Genomic DNA, 17,692 nt, shown 5'->3' with positions numbered 1-17,692 from the left:
GTACTTTGAACGCCAACGTTAACGGCGTCTTTCTCCTGCTCGGCGACTCGTTTCCCCGTTTCCCTGTGCGGCGCCTTTGATGCAGACCCGCGGAGTGTGGGGTGAGAGGCAAAGAGTTAAAACAACGAGACAAGTGTTCGGAGGAGCCAGAAGCCAGGAGTCCGGAGCTGTATCAGTTTCGACACCAAGCGAGCGAGTGAGTGAGTAATGCTGTAACTGGAGCTTCATTTTTAAAGTGCGGTCCGGTGCACCTTAAGACTCGACTTGAATTAATCTTTGAAAAACGGTCCCTGAACGGTAACTTGAGCTCTCTGTAAAAAAAAAAAAAAAACGCTTCCATAGATCAAGACCCAGGATCCGTTGCCTTCTCGCACTGAATCGCTATGGCCTCGAAGGGGGAGATAAAAGGACTAGGACTATAACTATATGATTCTGCCTTCTCGGTCATATAAACGCCACATCACATTCAAGCTTTGGGGGGGGAAAGACTTTGTTTCTAAATATCGCCTACTAGCAGCTGTTGGCAGTGGCAGTGGCAGTGGGAGAGATAACATTCTTGCCGTTTTTACTAAAGTTGAGGCGTGTAGCCTTAATTAAAAAAGTCTTCCCTTTCTCCCTCTCTACCTAAGAAGTAAGAAGAAAGAAGAGAATAAGAAAGGCCAAAGGGGGAGAAAAATATGGGTAAACCCCTAAAATATTGCAGCGGGATGGCTAAAAATGACAACGTAGCCCGTCAAAAAAAACAAAAAACTCGCCCAGCTCAGGTGAAGGAAACAAGACAAACTGCTAGCCAGGTCCAAAAGGGAGATGAGCCCACGCCCACTCCAGTCCAAGATAGCACCTTCGAGAGCTCCTAAGAGGAGCTGGCCTTATCAACGCCCCTAAAAGCCAAGGAGCCTCATACGGAAGACGAACCTGGGCAGCTTCGCGAGTCCGATAGAGTGGATGCTGATGCTGATGGTCCCAATGATAAAATAAATCCTTCCAAGCAGTTTCCGCTATTCTTCAAAAAAGCAACTTTGCCACCTCCGGTCTCCAGCTCTAGTCCACCAATAAGGATTACAACCAAGGGCGATTTAGCGGACAGGAACCAGATAATTAAACCACTCGACAGTATACCCCCAAGACAGGAATTATCTCCTCAGAGTCATTCAATTGAAGGGGGCAAAGATCTGGAGTCCGCTCAATCGCAAGGAAGAGATCAAAACTTAAATTATGTGCAAGGAAGAGATCAAAACTTAAATCAGAATATGAATATGCACAGGGGCTGTGAGACTCAAATTCCGATAGCTGCTGAAACATCGGACGGAGGCTCATTTATAGCATTGGCCTCATCGCATCTCGATTCTATAGGGTCTGAAAGCCCATTTGAAGTGCCTGTACCAGTGCCAGTGCCAGTGTCAGTACAAGGGGAGATTACAACTCTTACTACTCTTATTACGTCTCCCAAGTCTACTGAGTCTACTATATCTCAGATTGAGTCAATCATAAGTTTGGAGAAAGGCGAGAAAAGCGACGTAAGGCAATTAGACATCAAGGACCTTCTCAATCTTATTCTAGAGGAAATTCGTGAGATGAAGAGGGCACAGAAAATCGAAACAGCAATATTATATCAACGCTTGGGAAAAATCGAAGAGGCGATGCAGGGGTTCCCTATTAGACTTCAGGAGGCAAAAGCTAGAGTCTCGCTTCTTGAGGATCAGATGTTTACTGTGTCTAAAGAAATGAAAGCAGCCACAATCAAAGAGAGACATCTTGAAAGTAAGATTGAGGATCTCGAAAATCATTCACGAAGATCAAATCTACGGATAGTCGGAGTTCCAGAGGGAATTGAAAAGTCACAGCCACTGCAATGGGTGGAATCCTTTATTAAACAGACTGTCCTTCTGGAGTTTGAAGGAGACCTCACAATTACAAGGGCACACCATGTACCAGCACAACCTTTCCCAAACTCTTCGATGCCACGAACAATTTTGGTTAATTTTATGGACTTCCGAATAAAAGAAAGAATAATAACAAGAGCAATTCAGCAGAGGCAGTTTTCTTTAAATGCCACCACCAAATGTCGTATTTTTTCTGACATGAGCGCCTCAGCTGCTCGTAAAAGAAAAGAATTTGTTAAGCTCTTGCAACTCTTCAAAACTTATGGTGCCCAAGCCTCAATTGCACAACAGTCCAAACTAAAAGTTCTTGTCAAGAGCAAGTTCTTCTTGTTTTCTGACCCGGATGAAGCCCAGGCATTATTAAAGGAAATCTCAAAGGGAGACTAAATTTAAATGAAAAAGCTGCTTGATTTCCACAAATAATTTTTGATGTTCAAGGTTCTAAGCTAAACTCACAAGGAAGGGGTGGGGTGGGGGTTCCAGGGCACTAAGGGTGTAAGGTCAAGACACCCAAGGGTGTAGTAGGGTGGGTAATAATGTGGCTAGCGGGGTTGGTAGGGGACTTTCCACATTCTAGGGAGGGGTTTTCTTTTTCTAGGGGTGGGTGGGGTTGGGGGCGTCGAGTGTCCACTTATGGCAAAGGGGGGAAAAATAGAGCAAGAGGTTTTTGGAATAAGGTTACGATTAGAATATATATGGAAAGGCAAGGTAGAAAATTGGCTATGAATAGACGGATAGATGGCTAGGGAATTGAATAAATGCAAGATTCTATCAGCCAACGTAAATGGCATATTGAATAAAAAAAAGTATGGCGCTCTAATTAGATGGCTAACTTCATTAAGTCCTCAAATCCTTTTCCTTCAAGAAACCCATTTAAAGTCCAACTCCCCCAAGCTGTTTATACCTAGAACTTTCTCGAAAGTATTCTTTGCATCCTCAGGCTCAGCAGCGAGGGGTATAGCAATTTATCTCTCAAATAAGCTTCCTTGGGAGGTTGTAGAAGTTCATAGAGATCTGCAGGGCAGATGGATATGGGTTGCAGTAAAGTTATATGGGAAGAGGCTTAATTTAATTAATTACTACGGCCCGATAGGTGATGATGAGGCTCCAGTGATCCAAATATACACTTTATTATCGGGTGCCCCGGGACAGATGATACTTGGAGGAGACTTTAATTTTATATTGGATCCAAGAAAAGATACGTCAAACAAACAGAGGAGACAATTAAAACCGAGCACTAAAAAAGTTTTGGAAGCTATTATTAAGGGTTTCCAATTGGTGGATGACTGGAGGGAAAGGAATGCGGAGAGAGAATTTTTTACTTTTTACTCACATCGCTTTCAAACTGCATCCAGAATTGATTTCTTTCTTAGCTCCAGGTCCCTCCAGATTGTTGAAGCAGGTATAGGATGTAACCCCTTTTCTGATCATGCTTATATTATTCTGGAGATTAAAATCAATGGAGAGAATAGGGAACGACCCAGGTGGTAGCTGGATGGTTTCCTACTGCAGAACGAGGAATGGGTAAGGGATTTCAGGGTCTGGATTGGGGAATACTTTCGGATCAACGAAAATACTGCTTCCCCCTTTTCTGTTTGGGGTGGTTTTAAAACGACAGCTCGGGGTCTAATAATAGCTTTTACAACTGCCCAATATAAGGATCGAAAGGATAAGATAGCTCAATTATAGCTAGAACTTGAACGGGAGTACGCCCTTCAATTGCAGTCTCTTCCCAATAAATATGACCAGGCAAAAATGGCATTGAAAGATTTCTTTACCATTGAAGAGGTTTGCAACTCTCAATTATTTCAACAGAGGGTCTATGAGGAGAGACAATTGATCGGCAAACTCCTGGCAAATTCTACTAGAAAGAAACAGGAATCAGCTTCAATAATAAAAATATCGGATCCCTCTACTGGTTCGGAAGTAGTCGACAGCTCCAGAATTGCCCAACTCTTCTTGGATCATTATGCCCGGTTATACTCCACTGAATATAAAATACAGAAAAATTTGATTGAAGAGTATTTCTCAACTTTAGACCTCCCTCAACTATCCTCGGAGCGGATCCTTAATTTAGAAAGTCAAGTTGAGGTAGGTGAAATTTTAGCAGCTATTAAATCAACTGCGGGATCTAAAGCCTGCGGGCAAGACGGTTTTCCAATTGAGTTTTATAAAGTTTTTTCAGAGGAATTACTTGTTCCTCTGAGAAACCTGTTTAATTTTATAAGAGAAGGAGGCCAGGTCCCCAGCGAATTTAAAGAAGCGATTATTGTTTCATTCGTTAAAAAAGATAAAAATCCCAACGATATGAATTCGGATCGGCCCATAAGTCTTTTAAATTCTGATTACAAATTATTAATGAAGGTTTGGGCCGAGCATTTGTTACCAGCTGCTCAGGAAGTCATTCATAGAGATCAAACGGGATTTATAGCGGGCAGATCAATGGCTGCCAATACCCAATTTTTAATACAAGCTTTAGACTATATTAATATTAATCGTATTCCTGCAAGTATTGTAATGGTCGATGCAGAAAAAGCTTTCGACCTTGTAAATTGGAAAACCTTATTTATTACTTTGGATCAATTTGGCTTTCCGCCAATTGTGGTAGGAATGCTAAATAATATTTATCAGGACGCTACAGCAAAGCTTGTAATAAATGCTACCTGCGCAGGAACAATACAAATTAAACGTGGAACGAGACAAGGCTGTCCACTCTCTCCTTTACTTTTTACTTTTTTTATAGAACCCTTGGTTCTAAGAATCCGAAATAATGCTGCTATCCATCCCCCAATTCTTGATATGCCTAAACTTAAACTATTCGCCGATGATATTATTTTATACCTGGCCCCTAATAGGATTAATTTCGAGGAGGTCTTGGGAGAATTTTCTCAGTTTGAAAGAATAGGCGGCTACAAAATCAACACAAATAAAACAGAAGTTCTCGCCATGAACGCGGATATAGACGCATTTCCTTGTTCTTTAAAATTACAGGCATCCAGAACTGACCCCATAAGATACCTATGGATTTATGTTTCCTCACAGTTTTCTCAATTATTTGATCTAAATTATTTAAGGATGAAGACAAAAATAACCAAATTATTGGATCAATGGTCATTGCTTCCATTATCAATAGTAGGGCGAGTATCATTAATCAAAATGTCTATACTACCTCTATTGATCTTCCTATTCACCAATGTTCCTATTAAAATCAATCAGGTATTTTTTATGGAAATCGATTAGCTTTTTAGACAATTTATCTGGGAGAAGAAAGCCCCCAGAGTCAAATTGAACACCTTACAACTACCAATAGATCAGGGGGGACTTGCGCTTCCACACGTAAGATCATATTATGAAGCTGCCCTTCTTGATCTTGTATCTGGGCTGTTAGGATCTTCCTCTTGTAGAGATACTTTTTTCATCGATAGAATGCTGCTAGAAATTGGTTCATCCACTCCAGTGTTTTTAAAAACTGCTAAGCTTCCTAAGAAAACTCGATATAAAACTTTAAGGGACTCCCTTTTTAAACTTCAGGCTATCTTTAGGGACATAAATCTGATGGGCTTTCAATATCTTAATATAAGAGAATGTGTCAGCCTCGGTTTCCAGATACAAGCTAGTCATATTAATGCTTGGGAGAATTCTGGATTAACCGAACCGAGACATTTTATAGTACAGAATAGGCTGATTTCCTGGCAGGAAATATTGGCCAGGATAGGCACTCCTCTGAAACCGGCATTTTTTGAATATCTGCGGCTAGTCTCCTGGTTGAGAAGTAATGGTGATATAACCGAATCTCCCAATCATTTGACAGCTGCCCTTTATGGTGCCAAATTACGAGGAATAGGCAACTGGTATAAGTTGCTACATAAAATAAAACATCCTGCTTTGATCCAGAACCATTTGGAAAAAATAAATCGGGAGACCGACTGCAGTTTATCCGAAAGAGAGTGGCAGTGGATCAGCCACTCAGGTGGCAGAGCATTGCGTGCTGCCAACTATAAGAGGATGGCCTTTCTTTCAAGGTGGCTGGCCTATCTAACACCTTCTACTCTAAGTAAAAGGTTCCCAGATGTAGAAGATAAGTGCTTTCGGTGTTCCAAATCTGGGGAAGGTGGTTGGCACCATATTTTTTATGTATGTCCCGGTCTGAGGTCTTTTTGGGAAGCTGTTTTTCTAGACATTGAGCGCGCAACCAGAAATAAAATTCCGATCGCAGCAGAGACTGTACTATTTGGCTATTGCAAGGGAGGCTCACAACTGTCTAACCCAGAAAGAGTTTTTATCTTTATCGCTAGTGCGGTAGCACGCTCCTTAATCTTGCAAAATTGGAGATCTAATGAAGCCCCCTCTCATCTGAAATGGATTAATAAAATGAAAAGGGTTAAAAAATTTGAGGAGGCCTATGCTAGGAGGGTAGGAGCTGCAAAAAAATATGAGCGAAATTGGAGGTTTTTTGAAATATTGGAGAAGTCTTCTCCAAATCCGATCTCTATATGAAAGTGAATCTCCCTTTTTGATTGCCTGCCAAGAATGCATTAGCACTTTTTAGTAATTATATTTTAAATACTGGAAGTGATGAATCGTTTTGAAACTTGTTTTCTATTGAAGTTTTTATGCTATTAAATTCCTTTGATCGCAATACTTCCGTAATTAGTAATGTTTTGCACTTGCACTTTAGTGGTTTGGAGTATTGTATTTTTGCTGTTTGTACATGGCACATTGCACTTTCGATTGGAAGTGAATCCATGTTTTGATTGGCTTTCATTAAGAACGCATTCAGCACTTTATAGATTTTATACTATTGAAGTGGTGAATTGTTTCAATGTATGTTTTTGAATCGATTTTTATATGCTAATGAATGTTCTTCATTGCAATACTATCGCAACTATATACGTTTAGCACTTGCACTTTAGTTGTTATTGCGTATATGTACTTCTGCTGTCTTGCACTAGGCACGTTGCACTTTCTCCTAGTACTTCTATTTCTTTGTACTATTACATTTTTAAAGCCATATTATCTACGATATGAATGATAATTGTACTTCGCAATGTACCTCTTGCTCTGCTCAATAAAAAAAATAAAAAAAAATAAAAGGATATGGCTGTATTGTCTTTTAGAGGGTATGCTTCAATCCACCTAGAAAAAGCGTATACCACCACTAGAACATATTTGAGGTTGTTGCATCGTTCCATATGAATGTAGTCGTTCTGCAACACTTCAAATGGATATGTCGGAGGAGCAAAATGACCCGCTGGAGTTGGGGTTCCCTTTCCTGGATTGTACATCAAACAAACAATACAATGTTTCACTACATTGTCTGCACACTTTGGGATTCCTTCATTTTGCCACACTGGAGCCAGAAGCTTGCATATAACTTTTGCACTTATGTGGGCTGGACCATGCGCCATAGCAACTACTGGAAGTACATAGGTGTCTGGTAACAACCAACGTTGGTGCTCAGATAATTCCACCCAACATCCCATCTCATCTAACATTCCTGTACTTTCTTTCCACTTGCTTAATTCTTTCTCTGTAGCCTCTTCCTGAATCGACCTCACACTTTCTACTGTATTCTCATACATTCCTCTCTCTCTAACCCAGTTCGCAGGACCCGCAACATACATTCGACTTGTAGCATCTCTCGCTGTCTTTTTCGCTACTTCGTCTGCAAACGCATTTCCTCGACCAACATCATCTGTAATCTTCTTGTGTGCACTACACTTTACAATTGCAATCTGGGCAGGTAAAGAAAGCGACTTAAGAAGATCAGTCACCAACTGACCATGTTGTATTTTAGTGCCATGTGAAGTAAGAAATCCCCTCTCTTTCCAAAGACGCCCAAAATTGAACGCCACACCAAAGGCATACTGACTGTCAGTATACACATTCACTCTCTTTCCTTTTGACAACACACATGCTCTTGTTAAAGCTATCAGTTCTGCTGCTTGAGCTGAATTGTGTCTGATACGGGCTGTTTCCACAACTGTATGTAAAGTAGTAACAGCATAGGCTGAGACTGTATCTCCATTAGGAAGTTTAAAGCAAGAACCATCCACCCATAGAATTCCATCTGGATTTTCTAGCGGCGTATCTTTCAAGTCAATCCTTCCTTTTGTCTCTTCCTCAGTACGGAGGAAACAATCATGTTGTTTTTCATCGTTTTTATCTACTGGAAGAGGCAACAAAGTGGCCGGATTTAAAGTGTTACATCGTTTGATGTGCACATGACCAGCCAAAAGTGTCAACTCATATCCAGATAAACGCGCACTAGTAAGATGCTGTGTTTTCGTTCGGTTTAGTAAGGTATCCACTGCATGCGGCACCATAACAATAAGTGTGTTGTCTAACACTACTCCAGCAGACTGTCGAATAGAATTTGCTGCTGCTTCTGTTGCTTTAAGACAACTAGGCAATGCTTTAGCTACCGGATCTAACGTAGCTGAAAAATATGCACATGGTCGCTGTTTGTCTCCAAAACGCTGCGTTAAAACTGACAACGCACAACCTTCTTTTTCATGAACATATAATGTGAATGGCTTACTATAATCGGGAGTACCTAATACAGGAGCAGAACATAGCGCAGTACGTAAGTCATTGAAACTCTTCTGACATTCGCCAGTCCATGGAAGGCGCTGAGGTGTATCTTTCAAGGTGAGTGCCAACAGAGGTTTGGCCAACAGAGAGAAGTTAGGGATCCACTGTCTACAATAGGAAGTAATACCCAGAAAGGCACGGACCTCCCTTTGTGTGGATGGCACAGACATTTGCGCAATCGCCTGAATTCGTTCTGGGGTTAATCGTCGTCCCTCCTTTGATAGGAGATGACCCAAGTAGGTAACCTCTCGACGAACATATTGTAGTTTGGAAGGTGAAACCTTATGATTCAGATTAAACAAATGGCGTAACAATGCAACAGTCACGTTTTTACAAATATCTTCTGAATCCGCAGCGATCAACAAGTCGTCCATGTACTGGATAAGAGCAGCACCAGACGGCAAATGAAAAGTATCAAGATGACATTTTAAAGCTTGGCTGTAAATAGAGGGACTTTCACAATAGCCCTGAGGTGCGCGCTTGAACCGGAAGCTTCGGCCTCCAAGAGAGAAGCCAAAAATATCTCTACTCTCTTCTGCAATGGGAATACTAAAGAAAGCATTCTTTAGATCGATAACAGAGAACCAAGTCGCTGTGGAAGGTATCATTGTCAACAGAGCAGTGATATCTGGGACAACAGGAAATTGTGGTACAACAATTTTGTTTACCTCCCGAAGATCAATTACGAAACGATAAACAGGAGGCTGAGAAGGATCAGTGCGTTTAAGAACAGGAAGAATAGGACTATTGCATATGTTTCCTCTCGTTTCTTCAACCACACCATTCTGAATCAAATCATGAATGATTTCCAAAAGTGCTTTTTCACCTTCAGTGGAAATTCTATACTGTGGAATACGAGGCAATTCAACATTAGGCTTGAGCGTGACAACATAAGGTGGAATCTCAAGACAGCCCACATCGTTCGGACCCGTGGCCCAAAGCGTTGCCGGAAGAGAAAGCAATTCAGGTGGAAACTGATCTTTGGACAGATACATTGGAGAAATTAAATTCTGACCTAAAGTAAGATGTACACCAGAAGGAGAACAATATATCGTAGCATGCATTCTTTTCAATAAGTCCAAGCCCAACAGATTCTCACCACAACCATTCGTCAAAAGAAGCGGAGCTTCCAAATCATAAGGACCAATTGAAATGGGCAAAGGGCAAGAAACCGGATTACGAACAGGGGCGCCAGAAAATCCTACAGATACATTCGTTAAGCCAGACAAAGGTGCCCCAGGGAGTTTTGAATAGATGATAGAACTTCTCAACGCACCAGTATCTAAAAGAAATGGCTCTGAAGCACCCATTGTAGTGACTTTAACATAAGGTCCATTTTGATCTACTGGAATCGACACAACTCCCTTACTTTGTCCATGGCTGTCCTAGTTAGCATGAAGACTTTCATTCCTGTCTTCAATGTAACAATCCTCATTGTAGTACTGTGTAGACCGAACGTTTTGCTGATCAAAGTAATTCACAGAATTAGGAGGAGGAGGAGAACGCTGTTCTTGGGTCAACATACCCCGACCTCTACCTCTGTTTGCTGACTGGAGGCCAGCACGACCTTGTGAAGCAGATGGTGTGCCATTACGCTGCAATAAAACCGGACAACTATTCTTGAAGTGACCTTCCTCTCTACAATAGGCACATTGATTAGGTCCTAACAAAGGTCGCGGAATATATGGCTCGGGCTTTTGATACACCCTCTGAAACTGCGGAGGCTGTTGAAACTGAGGCTGAGCATATCGAGGTGGATAAGCCTGTTGCAAGAGAACCTTAGTTTTTTATTCTTTAGTCTTTTTCTCTTGCTTATCTCTTTCTTCTTTATCTCTATTCTCATAATATTGAGCAGCGGCCAATATCTGAGCTGAAGAAGAGACAGCCCATGAACTTTCGGAGTCTTTCAACTTATGTGACAGCTCGGGAAGCAAATTAAATACGAACTTATCCACAAATAATCGCTGTCCACCCTCTGTAGTCATGTCCTGACCACTGTGATCGATGAATGTCTCCTCGAAACGAGTAAAGAAATCGGAGACACTCTCATCTTTCTTCTGCTTACACGCGGCTAGTTTATCCCAGTTAACTCTCAAGGCAGGCATCATCGTTTTCATTAATGTAATAATCCTACCAGGGAGTTCTGAAATCAAAGCATCAGGCTTCGCACCACCCACTTGGTTTCTATCTGCGGCAATGATAGCATCCCAATTTCCACTTAATTCTTGGGCATGATTTTCTTTACGAATCCTAGCCCATAATGCTTGCGGAACTACATTCCCCATCAACATGTCAATATATGCTAAATTCATGATTCAGGCTTCAACAGTTTGTGACAATTCTTTATAATAACCTGCAGGATTCTTACGAGGATCCCGTAAAGACTGTTTAAGGGCTAAAACTTCAGACCTTTTCCAGGGGACATGTACCCATATTCGCTGGAAGTGAGCAGGAATAGGTGGAACGTTACTTGCTGCTGGAACCTCTTCTCTCCATACCGGAGGAACCTCTCTCATTGGATAATTTTTCAGTGTCAACCTAAATGAAGGATCGGAATCTAGAAAAGTATGTGAAGAAAATAAGGTCCTAAAAGAAACAAGTGTCTTTACAGCGTCATCAACCTTAGAACCCACAATGAGACCTTTATCAAAATCAGCCTGAATGTCTAACAGACCCTGAGGAACTGAACCCAAGTCCATATCCTCCCATCCTTTAATAAGAGTATCGCACATCACATTGAAAACATATCTCTGCGTAGGCGCATTCCATTGTGAGAAGGTAGGCATAATATCAGGTACACTATACCGTGGACCCTTTTCAATCAATTTACGAGCAAGAGAGTCCAACATTTCCCGTTCTTCGGAATCTGGGAACTGACTACGAGACTGTCTTCGAGAAAATGCCGGAGACACATTTAATGCCTCAAAGAAAGGTGATAAAAGACCAGAGACTGTTTCTGTAAGCCGTTTACGCATAGACGGAGAATTGGACATAAGAATAGGGGACAAAGTATTAGGCGAATTAACGGAGAAGGAATCGGTAATTACCGGAGGAGCAGAAGGCAATGAAGATGAAGGCAAAGGAGTCGAAGGCAAAGCCGGCAAAGGCGGCAATACTTGAGGAGGCAAATGTGGAAGAGCCGGAGCAGGCGGAGGTGCAACTGGCGGCTGAACAGCTTGTAACAACTGGGGTGCATTAGTACCTTGTGCATAGGGCGGAGGCAATCTCAATAGGTGAGACATCAAGGAATCCTCTTCTAAATTCTTTCTTTTATCAGAGGTGGAAGCTGGCAACATCGCATAGCATTTATCTATTGTCATACGATGTTGTCTCTCTGAAATTTCCATCGCATTATCAACTTCATCATCTTTAAACTGCTGAGCAGCCTGTATAATGGTCATACCCTGTGCTTTCTTATCTCGTTTTTCTTGCTTAATTTTCTTCTGTTTGGCTTCCTTACGCCAAAGGCGGAAAGAGTCAAACATTGCCGGCCGGGCTTTTCTTTTGAATAAAACTGCTTCTAAATTATCTAGAATATCAGACTCAAAGCTACCATTTTCTGGCCATTTTAAAACACCATCATTCTTCGTATATCGAATCCATACCTCAATAAAGGCGATGGGACCAACACCATGTTTAGAATAGAGCTCATAAGTGGGAGTTCCAAACGAAGGAATCGGGCAAGAGTCCTCAAGCCGGGAATCCCTATTACAACCGAAGCAACGAATTCTTCCAAACTTAGTCAGACCAGGCATCTCGTGATTTCACCGGACTGTTCACAAACATCAAGGGGGCAAACTCAGTTTACGCAGCACAAATGCACTTACCCTTGGCTTTGGCTATTGCAATAGTCAAATCTAAGGACCGGAGGAAAACAAAGAACCAAAATTGTGGGCGCGACCCACCAAATACTTAACTAAGGATGTCTTGTTACGCCAACAGAGGCCCCGTCTATCGTCTTGCCTTACCATACATCATCGAAAGAGGGCCAAGGCAGGGCGGCAGTCAGGGCAGCAGTCGTCAGTAGCCGTCAGGAAGGAGTAACCGCGCTGCAAAAGACCTTCGGACCACTTTCGACATACAGGGGTCGCTTAATGTGGCTCGCGATTCCTCCAGAATTTTCTTGCGGGGTTCCTCATGACCTTCAGGCAGAACCACTACCTTTGAAGCCGCCCCACGTTGGGCGCCTGTTGAAGAACCAGAACCTTTTGGTCCGGCGGCGCAGGGTACGCCTTAATCTCCTGGGTTCTCCTGCTCAGCTACACAGAGACACGGGGACACTCCGTCGGCGTAAAAGATCAGATTTTATTAGCTGCAGCTAGTACAGTTGTCCTAGAATTACACACGGTATGTTCTCAGGAGACTGCCACTTCATTCCGTGGCGCACAATCTTATATAGGTCATATGTGAAATATCCAGGAACACACCTAAAGCAGATAGAAAGAACCAATAAGAAAAGTTGGAAAACAGATCAGAACCAATAGGAAAGGTTTGAAAACAGAGTATCGGGTAACTCGAAGAGCCTCTCCTCCAACTGTGTTTGCCACCCCTCCCCACAAACTAATTCATTAACAGGTCTGTGGTCGACTCGCAGGTGACGAGATACGTTTGTGTGCTTTGGAGGACAGTTGTGGAATGAGAGAATACGAGCAGAAGACACCGAAGGCCAGACGATAAGATAAAGTTTAGAAGAGAATAGTGTGAACCAACAGATAGTTGAGACAGGGATTAAGAAAACCAGACAGGGATTAGTGTACTCGGCCAGTGCTAACATCAGCTTTGTAAATAGAGGCAGAAGGCTTATTTCGACACAAAGCTGTAGGAAAAGCAGAAAAGACTATGTTCGCCGTGATGCCTGAGTGAGGGCAACACAAAATGGCGGCGGAGCACAAAATGGCGGGTCGATTCGATCACGATCGAAAATCGAATTTCCTCATTCTCCAACCATAATGTTTGGTTTCATTATCTTAGCATATGCACACTGCATAGCCTGGTACTTTGTACCATTGGTATTGGTATTGCAACATTACTGTTTGCACACGGGTGCTTTAATAAATATATAACGCTCTTTAAATACCCTTTTGGGTTAGACACTGGCGTGGTTGCACTGAGTTGCCAATTTTTACTTCTGTTTCACTTCTGTAACCTATGCATACTGTATAGCCTGGCATTTGTTGTACCCTTGGCATCGTAATAGCATTTGTGTATGTGCTTGTACATAGGTGCTTTATCCAATATATCATGCTCCACAATACTTTTTTGGCTATATACTGGCGCGTTTGCACACAGTTGCCTATTTAAATAAACCACGCTGCCCAACAGTCAGTTTTACTTTTCCATTTTACTCTTCCATTTGTGATCGTTTATGTAGTCCCGCATATATGGTTTTGTGGTAACTCAGGAACATGGCCTTATTTGCCCCCTTTTTATATGTTTACGGTTTTGAATAAGCACACAGACCGGGTTTGCCTGTACCAGCATACCTGCTGCACTTTTTGGACTTGCGATTAGGTACAGTATATAATCTGTATATGGGAGGCATATATCTGCTAATAGGCTCTCCACTTAACTATTATTATTTCTTGTTAATTTTTCTTTATTAGATCACAACTATCTCTTGGCAGCCCTAGAAATTATGGGCTTCATTACAAGCACTGGCGTTACGAAAAATTGAGGTGGCTCCCTGCACGGTACAAGGAGGGGCCCCCTCCAGGCTCAATCAGGAGCTATCTGGCCAGAGTGCAGTGCCGAGGGGGCCCCCTGGAGCATGGGGCCCCCCCACACCCTGGGGGCTGCGGGGTCCTGTGTTACGCCCCTGATTACAAGTACTGATTACCATAATTTCTTGCCATCTATCCATTATTGGTATGTTTTTAAATAGTTGGATTTATTCTCGTTCTTCCTTATTATGTATGGGATTTTTACTTAGTGTTTTGTTCCCCCCTTTTTCTCCTCCCCCTTCCCTCTTATATCTTGACAGAAATATTTTTTTGGTCTTACATTTGCTGTTTGGGAGGCTGTGTGTTTGATGCACATTTTAAATCTGATGAAGTCTCTTTGATGACACAGGTTATTATAATTAAAAATGTTCATCTCTCATCAACTATCCGGGTTCAGTTTGATCTATACTTCACGCACTTTTTTCATAGTCTAATGCTTTACCTATCTCCCTTATTTTCTGACACTCATTCATTCCTTGGGTGCATGATGTATTCAGTTGTTCACTTCTCTTGGGCTATAGGAATTACTCCTTTTCCTTGTAATTTTAAAATATTAATTCTCTGAAACCCATGTGTGTATATATATTCTATTACAGATATTTTATTGAAATCCAGTGGACGCTCTCATGTTTGATGTTCTGTCCTGATGATGACCCTTTAATTAACCACGGGTCAAAACGCCGTCAACGCTAATATGTGGCTCTAAATGAAGAGGATACATTTTTTGTGTTATGTGTTGCAGTTTTGTTTTGTACCCTGCTTTTGTAGTTCTCCTCAGCCACGTTTTGTCTGTTTACACATGTCATTGGTTATATTTGTAACACTGTTTGTGTAACTTTGTGAGCACCATTACTGTTCTATGTATGATTCTTTGATGATACATTTTTCTAATCAAAGGTGATTATCTGTGCAAGGGTTTAGGGTGTTTTACTAGTTGTCTAGCACCTCCTTTTTTTTTTCTTTCTCTTTTTTTCTCACTTTCTAATCAAAGTCTTACTAGACAGTCTTTGATTTATATTTCAAATTGTTGGTCTATTCTAATGATGTACTTGAACCACTGTTTGGATTCCAGTATTATTTTGCCCCTGGTTCAGGTTCTAGGGTGGCCCCTGTTGTTCGCAACTAGCTTTGTACTGGAGCACAAGGACATGTCACCAGTGACCTTGTAGGCGTTTTAACTATGTGATGGTTCGTGGTGCATCTTCATTCAAAAATATATGATAACATGAATACTCCAATAGAGAAGACCACAAGACTACAAATAGGTAAATATCAACCAAGCTCGGGTCCTTCCTCTTAACTTAAGTAAGTGCTTTGTTAGGTGGAGATGTCCTCGTATTCTTCAGCATCAAGAACTCCTCACTTAAATTGGCAGGAAACACGCTGGTGGCTACTTCTTAAGCTGTCCATCATCCTGGCAAAAGATCTTTGGATACTACTAAGGTGGGTGGGCCAAACGGGGAAGCTTCCAAGTGATTTGCACATTTGCATACTTATAGCTGTTTAAAGGGAGAACCATGGACTCTGCTCTCACCGGGACAGGACAACAAAAAACCCACTTATCACAGTCACAACAGATTGCACTCCAGATCAAAACACTCACCTTCACAAAGGATTTCAGATTGTTCTTCAATATTGAATTGCCGCGAAAATACATTTACTTTGCCTTCCCAAACCTAGGAGTTAGGAAAATTTGGCCTTCACAGACGTGGTGCTTCAACAGGGGCACCAGCTATATTTATATTTGTAAGTGCCTCCCGTTGCGGTTTAATTTCTGTGAAATGAGCATCAGGGCCAGAACGACCCTGCAGGCACTGCTCTTGCATGGAAGGAGCTTCTGGAAATGCAGCTCCCTGCATGCGAGAGCAATCGTTTCATCCCTTTCCCTGTCCGCAGAAAACTCCGCTTCCAGCAAACAGGAGCAGTTTGACAGCTCTTGTCGCTGGAAGCAGAGTGCTTGCTTTTGCTTTGTGGGAGCTGTCAAAGCTCCCGCAATGCGAACGGCTATGTCCTGGGGATGGGCACCCCGAGACATAGCAGTAGCTCACCCTGGGTGGTGAGGGTCCCCAGGGCCATGTGTGGCTCCAGGAGGGGGGCTGCTCTGCCCTCCTCCTTTGATTTTCAAGGGCCTTGTAACGCCCTGAACGTCTCAGGATCGTTTAACAGACACGATAATGAGAACGCAACCACTTGTGAAGGTTTAGTTATTTTAATGAAGGCAAAAATAATACAAGGAATAAACAAAGGTTATAGTCACTGGAATCCTCCAGGCTAAGTACGTTACCAGCCCACAGCACGGATGGTCCTAACCGTCCTCTGCATATACGCCGATCCCGGCGTATGCCAACAGAGGGCAGAAATGAAATGGCCGACAATGCCAATCGGTAGGCTGTGAGGGGCACGAAGAGTGTTGGGGAGAATCGAGGAGTCAGGGAAACACCCAGCCGGGGTCTCTACCTGAAGGGAGCAGCCGCTCAACCTCTTCCTCAGACTGCACCGGGACGCGGAGTCACCTCCTGGTGATGCGTCACCGATACCCCAATCACAAGCAAAGAAGACTGAACCGAGAGCAGCCGCTCGATCGATCCTGTGGACTTCCGAGTCTGTAACGCGGCAAACACCTCCTGGTGTGCGTTACAGCTGGCAGTCCCTGTATCTCTGGTCGGGCTGGGAGTTACGACTCCAACCAGCAAAAGCGCCACTGCGCTTTGACTCAGCCGAGTCAAAAAGCGAAGCTCAATGGTTATCCGGTAGAGCTTCCGGGTCCTTCACAGGTGACGATGGGGCAAGACACGGCCCAGGGAGTAACGACTCGACCTACCTCCGTTCTTGCCTTACTGGAGCACCACTCCGGAACACTGCTCTTCACTAAGCAGGTACGTCGGTGTAAACACAATATCCGACAGCGTTGTACCTCCCTGTTCCTCCCTTTATAGGGCGTGTTTTCCTTGAGTTATGTAACAGCTCTCCTGTTTACATAAGGGCGTGTTTTCCTTGAGTTATGTAACAGCTCTCCTGTTTACATAAGGGCGTGTTTTTCTTGAGTTATGTAACAGCTCTCCTGTTTACATAAGGGCGTGTTTTCCTTGAGTTATGTAACAGCTCTCCTGTTTACATAAGGGCGTGTTTTCCTTGAGTTATGTAACAGCTCTCCTGTTTACATAACCTCTCAACCGCTAAGCATCCTGGGAGATGTAGTCCGTTTTCGCTGGTTACAGTTTTCCTCCCCTCGCATGACAGGAATTCTTGACAGGCCTGCCCTGGGAAGGTGTTGGTCCTTGGGCCAACAACGGACCAGGACGGGGGTCACGCCGCCCCCTCTGAAACTTGTGGTGTAGGTGGTCCGCGCGGAACCCCTCTTTAATGTTTGTTAGCCCCGGGGAGGTGGTGGTCCCCGGCGGGGGGGAGAGGTCTGCACGGCCCCTCCATATATTTTTTTATTTACAGCTCTGGGGTAGTGGTGGTCCCTTGGGCACGGGGGGTCCAGCTGAATAT

Source organism: Triturus cristatus, chromosome 5_2 (assembly GCF_964204655.1).
Source record: "Triturus cristatus chromosome 5_2, aTriCri1.1, whole genome shotgun sequence".
NCBI classification, from domain to species: Eukaryota; Metazoa; Chordata; class Amphibia; order Caudata; family Salamandridae; genus Triturus; species Triturus cristatus.
Note: the sequence above shows the minus strand (reverse complement) of the source record.